This window comes from Sinocyclocheilus rhinocerous, unplaced genomic scaffold (genome assembly GCF_001515625.1).
Source record: "Sinocyclocheilus rhinocerous isolate Xijiao unplaced genomic scaffold, SAMN03320098_v1.1 scaffold712, whole genome shotgun sequence".
In the NCBI taxonomy this organism is placed as follows: domain Eukaryota; kingdom Metazoa; phylum Chordata; class Actinopteri; order Cypriniformes; family Cyprinidae; genus Sinocyclocheilus; species Sinocyclocheilus rhinocerous.
The window spans coordinates 173,700-184,878 of record NW_015642789.1 but is presented as its reverse complement, the minus strand read 5'-3'; the positions used below and the strand labels follow the sequence as shown (position 1 = coordinate 184,878).

General features: G+C 35.7%; 1 pseudogene; it reads right to left on the bottom strand.

Annotated features, from left to right (window-relative positions):
* Positions 1-3,816: 3,816 nt before the first annotated feature.
* LOC107756346 (delta-type opioid receptor-like) lies at positions 3,817-9,430 on the bottom strand (annotated as a pseudogene).
* Positions 9,431-11,179: the final 1,749 nt, after the last annotated feature.

Sequence of the window (11,179 nt, the reverse complement as noted above, 5' to 3'; positions counted from 1 at the left end):
TTTCTTAATGCATCCGTGAATTATATATATATATATATATATATATAGAGAGAGAGAGAGAGAGAGAGAGAGAGAGAGAGAGAGGATATACATCCTATAAGGATATAATATATAGTATTTAGTTTTTTTTTTTGTATTTTGCTAAATGTACATAAGATACAAAGCTGCTAGCAGTTAAAAGTGCAGTCTCATTGCCTTGTAAACAGCAGCGCCTCATGGGTATAGTAGCTAAATGAAGTCATAATCTCCCCTTGTAGTGCAAATGCATTCATTTAAAACAGCTCCCACCACCACCACAGTCCGTACACATTAACATAAGTGGTGTTGATAAGAATGCGAATTACAGTAAGACCAAAAATGTAATGCCAAGTCTTTGTAGATATTTGATCTTTAGATATTGATATCAAAAGCTGTATTTTAGTAGGAAAATAAAATAACACTAATCAGATTTCAAAGCTCTTACTGTGAATTTTGTCTTTCTCTTTTTGTGTTTATATTAAGTTAACGATTCAATTTTATGTAAATATATAATACGCATAATTATTTAATAAAGGAATGTTTATATACCACATAATATATATTATTCCAAACTAAAAAATAAAATCCGTTCAAGTGAAATACATTTTATTGCAACAAAGAGTTTTATATTTTTAGCAGTACACAGCTTTTCAGAAGATGATACACATTTTTTCCCTTTTCTTTAATTTTGTCTTATCAAGTTAAAAGGAAGCAAAGAAACCAATGAAAAATCAATGTTATTGCTGATCTTTGGGCTTCCTAGAATGGCTGGTAACCAAAAAGATTTTATTTCATTATTTCAGTTTTACAGCACTCCTCTCTTATTAGCTGAGTGCGCCTAGAGAGCCACCCGCCGCTTCAGTGATAGACCGACACTACAGCTGCAAAAGCGTTTCTGTGCTAGTGCTGCCACCTACTGATAATAATACGCACACGAGATGAAGCAGGGCTCTAACAGCAGTTTGGCAAGGACGTGATTGACAGGTAAAATGAAAATCACATTAGTGGTCACTTCACTGCAAACAGAGATAAATGCTACAAACCAGTTAATTTCTGGTACTGCCAGGTCTTAAAAATTAGATGGGCTGGTTTACTTTACCAGACAGCTATTTAACCAGCGATATCATGAGAAGTTTGAGATGTTGGTATATCAAGCTTTTTTGTGCAGTTTGAAGTTGATGAAAAAACAAAGCAATTTATAGTTGTAGTATATAATAAAAAACATAACCTATACATCCAAATCAAAAGCTTTTACAAAATCATTCAGTACAGCAGGTTGCTTAGGAATGGCCCAAGATAAAACGTACATATTGATGATTCATGGTAGGGTGAATTCCCAATGATGGTCATCATTTTTTAATGCTGGTTGATCAACATAGACCCTTCTACAAGTACAGTACAATGCTTAGGTACTGAAAACACGGCCTGGGGTGTATAGTAAGATGATTTTGATTGTCAGATCTCGACAGGCTGAGACATAGTAAGCCATGGACAGAACACATCTTTATTCATTCGAGGTCTTTTGGTGGCCTTGTTTACAAAAACTAAATATCCTCAAGCATTTCAGTGACCTTTAACCACATGGTTAAAGATGGGTTAGAAAAAAATGAGAAAAAGTATTTAAAAGTAATTACATTTTTTATTCAGTCATATATATATATATATATTTAATAATATCTAATAAATAGGCCAATTTATTATTTTATGTCACATTTACATTTATGCATTTGGCAGACACTTTTATCCAAAGAGACTTACATTACATTGCAGTACACATTCATGCAGTCCCTATAGGAATCAAACCCATGGCACAATATTAAGACAATACATTCTTCTACGTTGTAAAATGTAACATGGATTATTCAGTCTCTCTGTATGCAACTAACCAACCTGTATTGAAGAACAAGAAGTACATTTTTTATGCATTCTTTATATTATTTGCATCCCTTCAGTCAAGAGTTTAATTAAAATATAGTTTAAATGCTGAAGTGGGACGAGATGAACCTTGGCATAAGGAGCATATATCAAGCATTGGAACACCATCTGGCAAGCATTTCACAGCACACAGACAAAAACAGATGTTTCTAAGATCCTTTACTCCAGTGTGTTCCTTGTAAGCTGACCAAGATCAAGGAAACATGTTCTCAATCCCATCATAGAACAAGCTGATGAAACCCAGAAATCAACAGTTTCTTCAAATCCCCTCCCCTTCCCACCTGTCTGTACAACATATCACAGATGTCAAACAGATGTGATTTTTGGGGAAGAGTCTTATCTTCATTAGCGTAACCTGTCATTCTGATTCATTCCGAGTCACAGTCAAACAATTCAGTTGAAAATGCTTTCAAGCTCATTAATAGATACAGGCACATAAGTACTTCATTATCAGTACTGTGATATCTCAGTCATTAAATATCAATATCTTCAAATACTGCATTCTTTTAAGTGTCTGTATATACTACCATTCAAAAGTTTGGTATCAGTAAGAATTATATTTGTTTTTTGAAAGAAGTGTCTTATGCTCACCAAGCCTGCATTTATTTGATCAAAAATTCAGTAAAAACATTAATATTGGGAAATATTATTACAAATTAAAATAACCATTTTCTATTTTAATATTTTAAAATGCCATTTATTGCTGTGATGGCAAAGCTGTATTTCTTTTAGAACATTTCTTATTATTTTCAATGTAAAATGCATTTGTGCTGCTTAATATTTTTTATTTTTTTGGAAAATGTGATTCATACTCTGATGAATAGAAAGTTCAAAAGAACAGCATTTATTATTATTATCATAGTAACAATGTAAAAATCGTTACGGCCACTTTTGATCAGTTTATTGCATCCTTGCTGAATAAAAGTATTAAATTTTTTTTTTTAGGCCAGTATCGGGCCCGATACCGATACCAGTATCGGTATCGGTGCATCCCTAATTATAACTGTCTTGCATTTAACCATGTTAAGCTTTTTCATAACGGTTTTCTATGGGGGAAAACGCTTAATATGCAATTTGGTGCGTTGCGTTCATATTCTGGGCAGCAGGCAGAAATCCCGGAAGGGGGACGGGGGACGAGGGACGGGGGACGGAAATCCCATATTCTGACGGTTGCCCCCCATATAAACTACACCTAACATGACAGGGGCGTAGCCATCATTTCAGAAGTGAGGGGGACAGAAATAATATATATATATAAAAAAAATATTTAAAAAAAAAAAATATATATATATACATACATGCACACACACATATATATATATACTATATATACACACATTTTATATAAACATTTTTGTACAGCAGTTAAAAAATAAATCAATAAATATTTTGCATGTGCAATTCCAACATACCAGTTTCATAACAAAAGCAGTACATTTACAAAATACAGTTGAATTAATATAATAATTTAGAATATATTATTAACATAATATTATATATTATTAGAATATGATTAATATAATATATAACATAATATAATATTAATTAGTCATTGAATTATATAAGGAATTCAATAAACAATGTAAATAGTATATACTGTATAATGTTTACAATGTAAAAATCTTATATACACTATAAGATTCAAAGAGGGGGAAAAAAAGCTCTATTGTCCCATGTGAAACAATAGTCTTGTATAACCATACTTCTAATTCTGAATCATCAGAAATCATCTGCCAGCTAAAGATAAATAAAGAAAACTTTAAACCAGACAAAAGCCACAATGTTTATACAACTTTACTCAATTGTAAGTTTCTTCATGAGTTCAGAGGTTGCCATCCAAGAATACAGTCACTTAGAAAAGCTCTAATCTGCACCCACCGGAATGGCACCTTCATCAATAACCACCTCTTTTTCTTCCTCCTCAGCACATTCTCTCTCCTGCCTCAGTGACCTCTTGCACTGCTCTTCTAGAAAAAAAAAGCAGCTGTTAGCATAGCCCAGAGCAATGCAGAAATGCATGGCTGCCATCGAGGACTGGCTGGCCCCAAGATCCACATGCCCCAAGGCCTGAATCAAAACTAAGACATGCACCGGCATCCAGCACAACACAAAAGCAGCGACAACAGACAGTACCATATAGGTGATTCTCATCAGATTCCAGTCTTTCTCTCTTGAGCTGGACAGGAGACGGACACTGCGCAGGCATCGTACCATCAACCCATAACAGATGCTTATGATCACCACAGGAATCAAGAAAGAGAAGAGGAACACACAAATCACAAACACAGGCCACCAGTGTTCTCTTGGCTTAGGAAGGTTCATTATGCACTCGGCACCTGCACAGAAAGAAAGTCAGGGAATGAATTGATAAAAGCTGATTTAAAGTAGCGCCATGATTTACAACAAATCACGAGTGGACTCATGAAATGGAAAGCAATGCCTTCTACAAGAGAGAATAGGGATGAAATGGATGCCTATTTATCCTACTACTTAGACGTTCACAAAGAAGAAACAAGAAACATGTCTTATTATTATCAGTGCTGAAAACAGTTGTGCTGCTTAATATTTTCCTGGAAACTTTATTTGAAATAGAAATCTTTTGTAAAATAATGTTATGAAAGTCTCATACTGTCACTTTTTAAAATCAACTTAATGCATCCATGCTGAATAAAAGCATTAATTTGCTTAAAAAAAATCTTACTGACCCCAAACTTTTGTACCGCAGTGTATGTTTCAAATGTTATACACTCACATGAGGCCTAGAAAAGGCTATTTTATTCTACAATGGTGGTGGAGATCACATGATATGCCATTTAGCTATCATTATTCATGCACACAAAGTCATTTACATTTTAATTTAATTTAAATACCAATTTGGTTTATGTTAATTTAATATTGAATTTTTTGTTTGTGTATTTTTATATAAAAATTTGATATTTGAAATTTGAAACAAAAATGGGCAGCCCACCTGCATGCTCGTCAATGCAACAAAAACTTACTTAGTGCATCTTTAATATGCAGTAAAACCACAAATATACTCATTTTAGTTACAGCTGCCTATGGCACATCAACATGACAACATCAAAATGACAAAGATGGATTCACATTTTCATGACATAATGAACAAACATGCTTCGGAGTGGCAGGTTGACACAGGATAATGAGAAAAGAGACAACCGTAAACATCCTTCTCCTCCTCCACCTGACCCATGATCATAACAGGCAGCCCTATGGCTGACGCCAGCACCCACACAGCCACGTTGATCAGTTTGGCTCAGAGTGGGGTACGAACTGTCAGGAAGCGCACAGGGTGGCAGACGTATGTAGCGATCCACACTCATTATGGTCCGGGTGAAAACATTTGTGAACATGTTATAATAGTCAATGGCCACCACAGCTTTGCACAGAGCCAGGCCAAAGGGCCAGAAACCAAGGATGACATCCGTGACTTGGAAAGGAAGAGTGGCCAGCACTAGTGCAAGCCAAGGCCAGGTTAAAGATGTAAATGTTTTCAACTTTGTGTACCTGCTGCAGGTACAAATATCACTGTTCAAATAGCTTTTATTCAAGACATTATGCATTTAAAATCATTCTGTGGAAACAAGATCCCAAATGAATGACCTGTTTACAACTTCACATTATATTTAGTAGGAAATAGTTTTAGCTTTGTATGGAGGAGATGGATTTATGCAAAACACACAGTATTCTCATATTTATTATCATATATTGATCATCTGCCATTGTTTGTAATGTCCTGCTAGATGACATGACCTATTAACAAAGACAAGGACAAGCAAGAGCATCATTCAAAAAGCAAATGACAATAACTACAGGTTAGGATTAGGCTTAATGGAATAGTTCACCAAGAAATTATGCCATCCAAGAAGTAGATGAGTTTTTTCTTCCATCATTAAGATTTTTTTTTTACTACAAATCATTGCTTCTAACTAAAATACAAGTCCTCTAATATTGCTTTCTTCGGAGAAAAATCATCTCGTCTGAATCAGGAGAGAAATATGCACTGATCACCATTTACAAGCATAATATGCACAAGCAACATTTACAAGCGAAAACAGTCCAAAACAGTTCTAAGCAAATATGTAGATGGATTTTGATGTAAGAGGACAACAGGGGACAGATTCTTCAAATCTGATCTGATGAAGACACAAGGGTGAGTAAATTTTCAGCAAATTTTCATTTGTGGGTGAAGTACCCAAGTTTTATAATAATGAATATTAAATCTGAATTATAAAGCAGCCATGCTTATCTCCAAATATGATCTAATTTAGGCATAGACTTGTTTCTTTTTGGATATAAAAGAAAGACTATGACAGTGATGTTGTGAAATCCTCGAGAGGTAGACCGACACTTTTCATTCCAAATTCAGTAAAGCTCAGAGACAGTCTGTGATCTTCGAAGGTAAAGAAATTGCAGGCATTGCTTGGTAAACAGCCTAGCAACAGGTTTGGACTATATATCAGCAAGTCTGAGTAATGCATGACCATAAGTGAATGCATGAACACACACATTATAACACAGAGCATAAAGACTCTGTACCCTGTATACACACACCACAAGTATGTACAACTACCTTTAAGGATGTTTTCCCTTAAAAAAACATGTGGTGATGGAGCAAATATATTTTCTGACTCCTAATTATGTGGCAGTTTTCCTTGTACATTAGATCAGCATGGAATTCCTTCATAATTATACCTTCAACAAAACACAAGGATGAGAGAGGGCTAGACAAAATTACTACATGGCCATGCTTGTCATGTTAAAGCGAACAACTAGGCGAAGACTGCAATTTGGTAAATCAGGGGGACATTTTGCATTTTCTCTCCGCAGTCAAACCTACATGAATTCCACTTTCTCTGAATTAAACCGAATGGCTGAAACAATGTTTAATGGTTGTAACACTCATTGTGTATTCCGCTAATATGAACTCTTGTTGTGCTGATTGAAAAGCTGTGTCTTGACCCCCGTCTACAGCTGTTTCACACCATGGAGTTTTGGACAAGAACCAAATGTTTATTTAGCAGTGTAATGAACAAGCAGGCTTGTAACACGACACTGGCAGAACAAGTGCTACGATGGATTAGCAAGCATCAGAAAAGAGAAAATGGTGTCGCTTTAAGCAAAATATTTCACTGTGTTAAACTACAAGGCAAGCACTTTGAGTACTCTAAGTGATTAACAACCCAAAAATGGGTAGTAGGTCTGTTCTGGTGATAATATAGCCTTGTAATCATGCATAGCTAAAATATCAAAATAAATAGTGTTAATTTAGGACAAAACGCTTCTCATATCTCTTGTTGAGTCCAATCACACGGTTCTGTATTTTGGCGAAAATTCATTCAGTAAAAGAAAACCAAATTAGGCAAATGGAAACATGGACGGATTGCAGGTCACAAATTAAAATATTTATACATTGTCTCTTTTAAGCCCTTTATTTTTTTCAATTTTTATGATAACCAATTTTGTTCTGTGTTGGCATGAAATCTAGGTGCTGAAACAAAACCAGTTGAGAACTACGCAGCATACAATAAAAACCAATGAACATTCTCAGGACATTAGGAATTGGTTCTCCTGAAAATAACCAAATGGTAACCATAAATTAACGTTAGGGAAATGCTCTTCTCTAGTTGAAAATGTAAATCATAAGAAGCATTTCAAATAACGATCCCAGTGAATAAAAACATGATGATGAAGCAATATTGCAGCAAGATGAGCATACTGTATAATGATGCTCTTTTTAACCCTATAAAGCCTGTCATATTTGATAGATGAATTTCTAAGGCCTCTAAATTATCAACATGATCGCAAATTTACTGAAAAAACCTGTTGTACCCAATCTTCTATACGCCTTCTGATTTTTGTTTGATAGTTCATTCATACTTTCTAAGTAAAATGCCTTTTATTATTATTCTAAAAATTTCCACCTTTGTGGTACACACCTTTTTTGCTGTGCAATCTTCAATGATTTTTATAAAGTAAACCTAAACATTTTATTTTCAAGATGAATAATTACTGGACTGAAGTAAGTTGGGTTTACTTGATTATCCATACATAACTTTACAGAAAAATCATGTTAACATGTAAGCATCAAAATAATACAACAGGCTTCTGATAAATGTTTATTTGTACATCTCTCAATCATCACTGTATTGCATTGCATTATATGTTTTGCCTTTACAATTACAGAGCTTTGATCATAACACTAAGCATTTAAATGTCATCTTACTAAGACATATTATTGGTAGATATAAAATAACTGGTATTTATATGCATTTATGCAAGTAGCCTGCTATATAATGTTATAAAAAAATTCACTGATTTACATTACAAGCGATAAGAATTTCATCTTACTATTAGGCCATGTAAATAAGATATCAGCACCAAATTGCTGAAATTGTTTGGGTGTCTAAATAAAATGTAGGTGTTTTTCTCCTACTTAATATGATGCGATTTCAAGTTTTCCTTTCTCTTTGGAGTGTTACAAGCTGATTGTGCATATATAAGATCCCTGAAGTTGCAAAGACTAAAGTCTCAAAACCAAAGAGATATTCTTTATCAAAGTTAAGACTCTGCCACGCCCCCCTAAAACGGCTCGTTCTAACACGCCCCCACATATCTAACAGTGGAGTCAGCTGTCTTAACCTTGGCTTGTGTACTGCAAACACATACCAGCTTACTGTGTCTGTCATGAGACTCTGTTCCCCTTTCGGGCTCTGTCTTTACATTTATTTTGAAAGATGAAGCTCGCGATTACAGTACGGGGCGTTACATTTCTGACGAGTGCTTGCGGTGTTCGTACAATCACAATGCACTGGGTCAGCTGGCCAGTCAGAGCAGACTGCGCTTGTCAGAAGGAGGGACTTTGTAGAAAACTAAGCGTTTGAGAGAGGCGGGGCATAGAGGACCTACAATAATGTACAGTATTTGAAAAATAATGTGTTTTTTGAACATTAAAGCATGTCAACATATTCTGTTACACCAAATACACAAAATAATGATCTTTAAAAAAAGCATCATATGACCCCTTTAAGTGTGAACCCCTTATTCTTGCTATATCATACTACTTGGGCCATAAAAGCCTGATGTATCAAATATGACACATATGTTCTATTTCAAAAAAAATATTTCATATGTTAGGGGTTGCAGGGTTAACTTTGTAACCTTACACACCTCACACGCATTAAATTGGTTGTCCTCCTTTATAGATCACTATATCGAGCTCTTCCTTTGGTCTAGCACACACACTGACCCCGAAAACTTATTCTCACCTGATAATTACATACATGACCAGGCAGTTCCCCACGAGCCCCTCCACACACACTATCAAGTAGACCACAACGACGGTGATCTTCGCGCTCTTAGGGAGAGGTTCGTCTACATCATCTAGATCACTTAAATTCCCCTAAAAACGCGAGTCGTTAAACATCTGTAGGACGTCGGACAACTCGAGTAACTCCATCGTGAAGAAAGCACCCACAACTGTTGAAGAGAAGAGAAGAAACTAACATAAACTTATATATGCCTCACAACAAGCAAGTGAAGAGAAGACGTGAATAGGGATTAAACGACGCCTACACCACCGTTTCAATATCTTCATATCCTCTCTGAGGGAGTAGGCCTAGTATTGTGAAGTACTTAAACAATTACAGTGCAGATCAAGCTTGAAGTATGTGACACTGAAACTGAAGAGAGATGAGTCCATCTTAAACCAAGAAAAAAATATAAAAATAATTTAAATAACCACTAGAAAGACTTAAGGTGTTATTTTGCGCCTTAACATATGGCGGTAACAGTTAGGTATTGAGTAAGACTATTTAGAGAGAGAAAGCAAAGAAGAAAGGTCTTTTAAAGTAAGTGTAGCAATGACAATCTTGGACAGTTACATTTGCAGTTTTTTTAATAAGTCTATCTGACACTGAGGCATTTAGCCAAAAGTGCATTACTATAAATGAGTCTTGAAGTTATGAAAGGATGACTTAACTTTTCAGTTTCGTGAATATAGGTAGAAAATTCTCATATAAATTTAGCAAAAGAAAATGACTTGACATGACCGTCTCCAATGTCGTTGATGCAATCCACCATCTTGGAAAGCTGTCAAATTTCATCTGGTCTAGAAGAAATGATAGAGCTGTATGTCTTCTGCATAACAATGAAAGCTAAAGGCTAATAATCCTGACTAAAGGAGCATTTACAAATAGTGTTTATTGCTTTTTATGTAGAGAAACTGCCCTCTGCTGAAGGGCACTGTACAAGATCTGAGGCTGCAACCTTTTTTTGCTCTGGAATTCACCATGCTGCCCTCCAGATCACAAGTCAAATGTATTATATATATATATATATATATATATATACTGGCTTGGTGAGGAAGAGGCATTTCAAAAATGAACAATCTGCACTGTCCATTTCACATTACTTGTTTTTATGCCTTTTGTTTCTCTCCCCCCTGTCACCACATTGTCTCTTGTGTGTCACCGCTATCATCTCTAGTTCCTCTCCAGCTCGTTTGGCTCATTTTCTCCCTGGCACCGCTCTGAGTCTTCCAGCCTCTGCTTTTCAGAGCTGCTGTTATGTGAGTGCAGGTTGAAAATTGATTGCCTCGCATTTCAGTGAGTGTTCTCCACCGGGATACAAAATGTCCCCTCATTTATCTCCACCACCAACTGCAGTAGTGTTAGCCGTGTGTGCTGCCTTATAAACACTCTAGCCAGCACAACATCACTATAAATATTCTCCAGCTTCACTTCTCTCTCTCTCTCTTGCTCTCCCTCTCTCTGTCATACTCATGGGCGGCGCTAGGGAGGGGCTAGCGGGTGCTTCAGCACCCACAAGAAAGACAAAAGCACCCCCATAGCACCCCCACAGATTTTTTCCTGGAATCAATTATATACTATAGCCTATTGTATTTAAGATAATTAAAAAAAAGAAGAAGAAAAAAAACATTTGACTCCTTACGCATGCATAACTCGTGCAATGCAATAATGACGTGATTTGCAGCTGTCACACTTTTTGTAATGTCATTATAGCATTTTATTTTAAAAATGGAGTGCTAAGTAGGCCTGTCTCGACTAAAGATTTTTTCTAGTCAACTGGTCGCACGTTATATTAAATTGATTAATATAATAATATATTAACCATTCTTTAATATATAGGCAGGCGTAGGCCTATTAGGCTATAGCCTATTCCGCGCTCAAGCTCACGTATAAAGCAA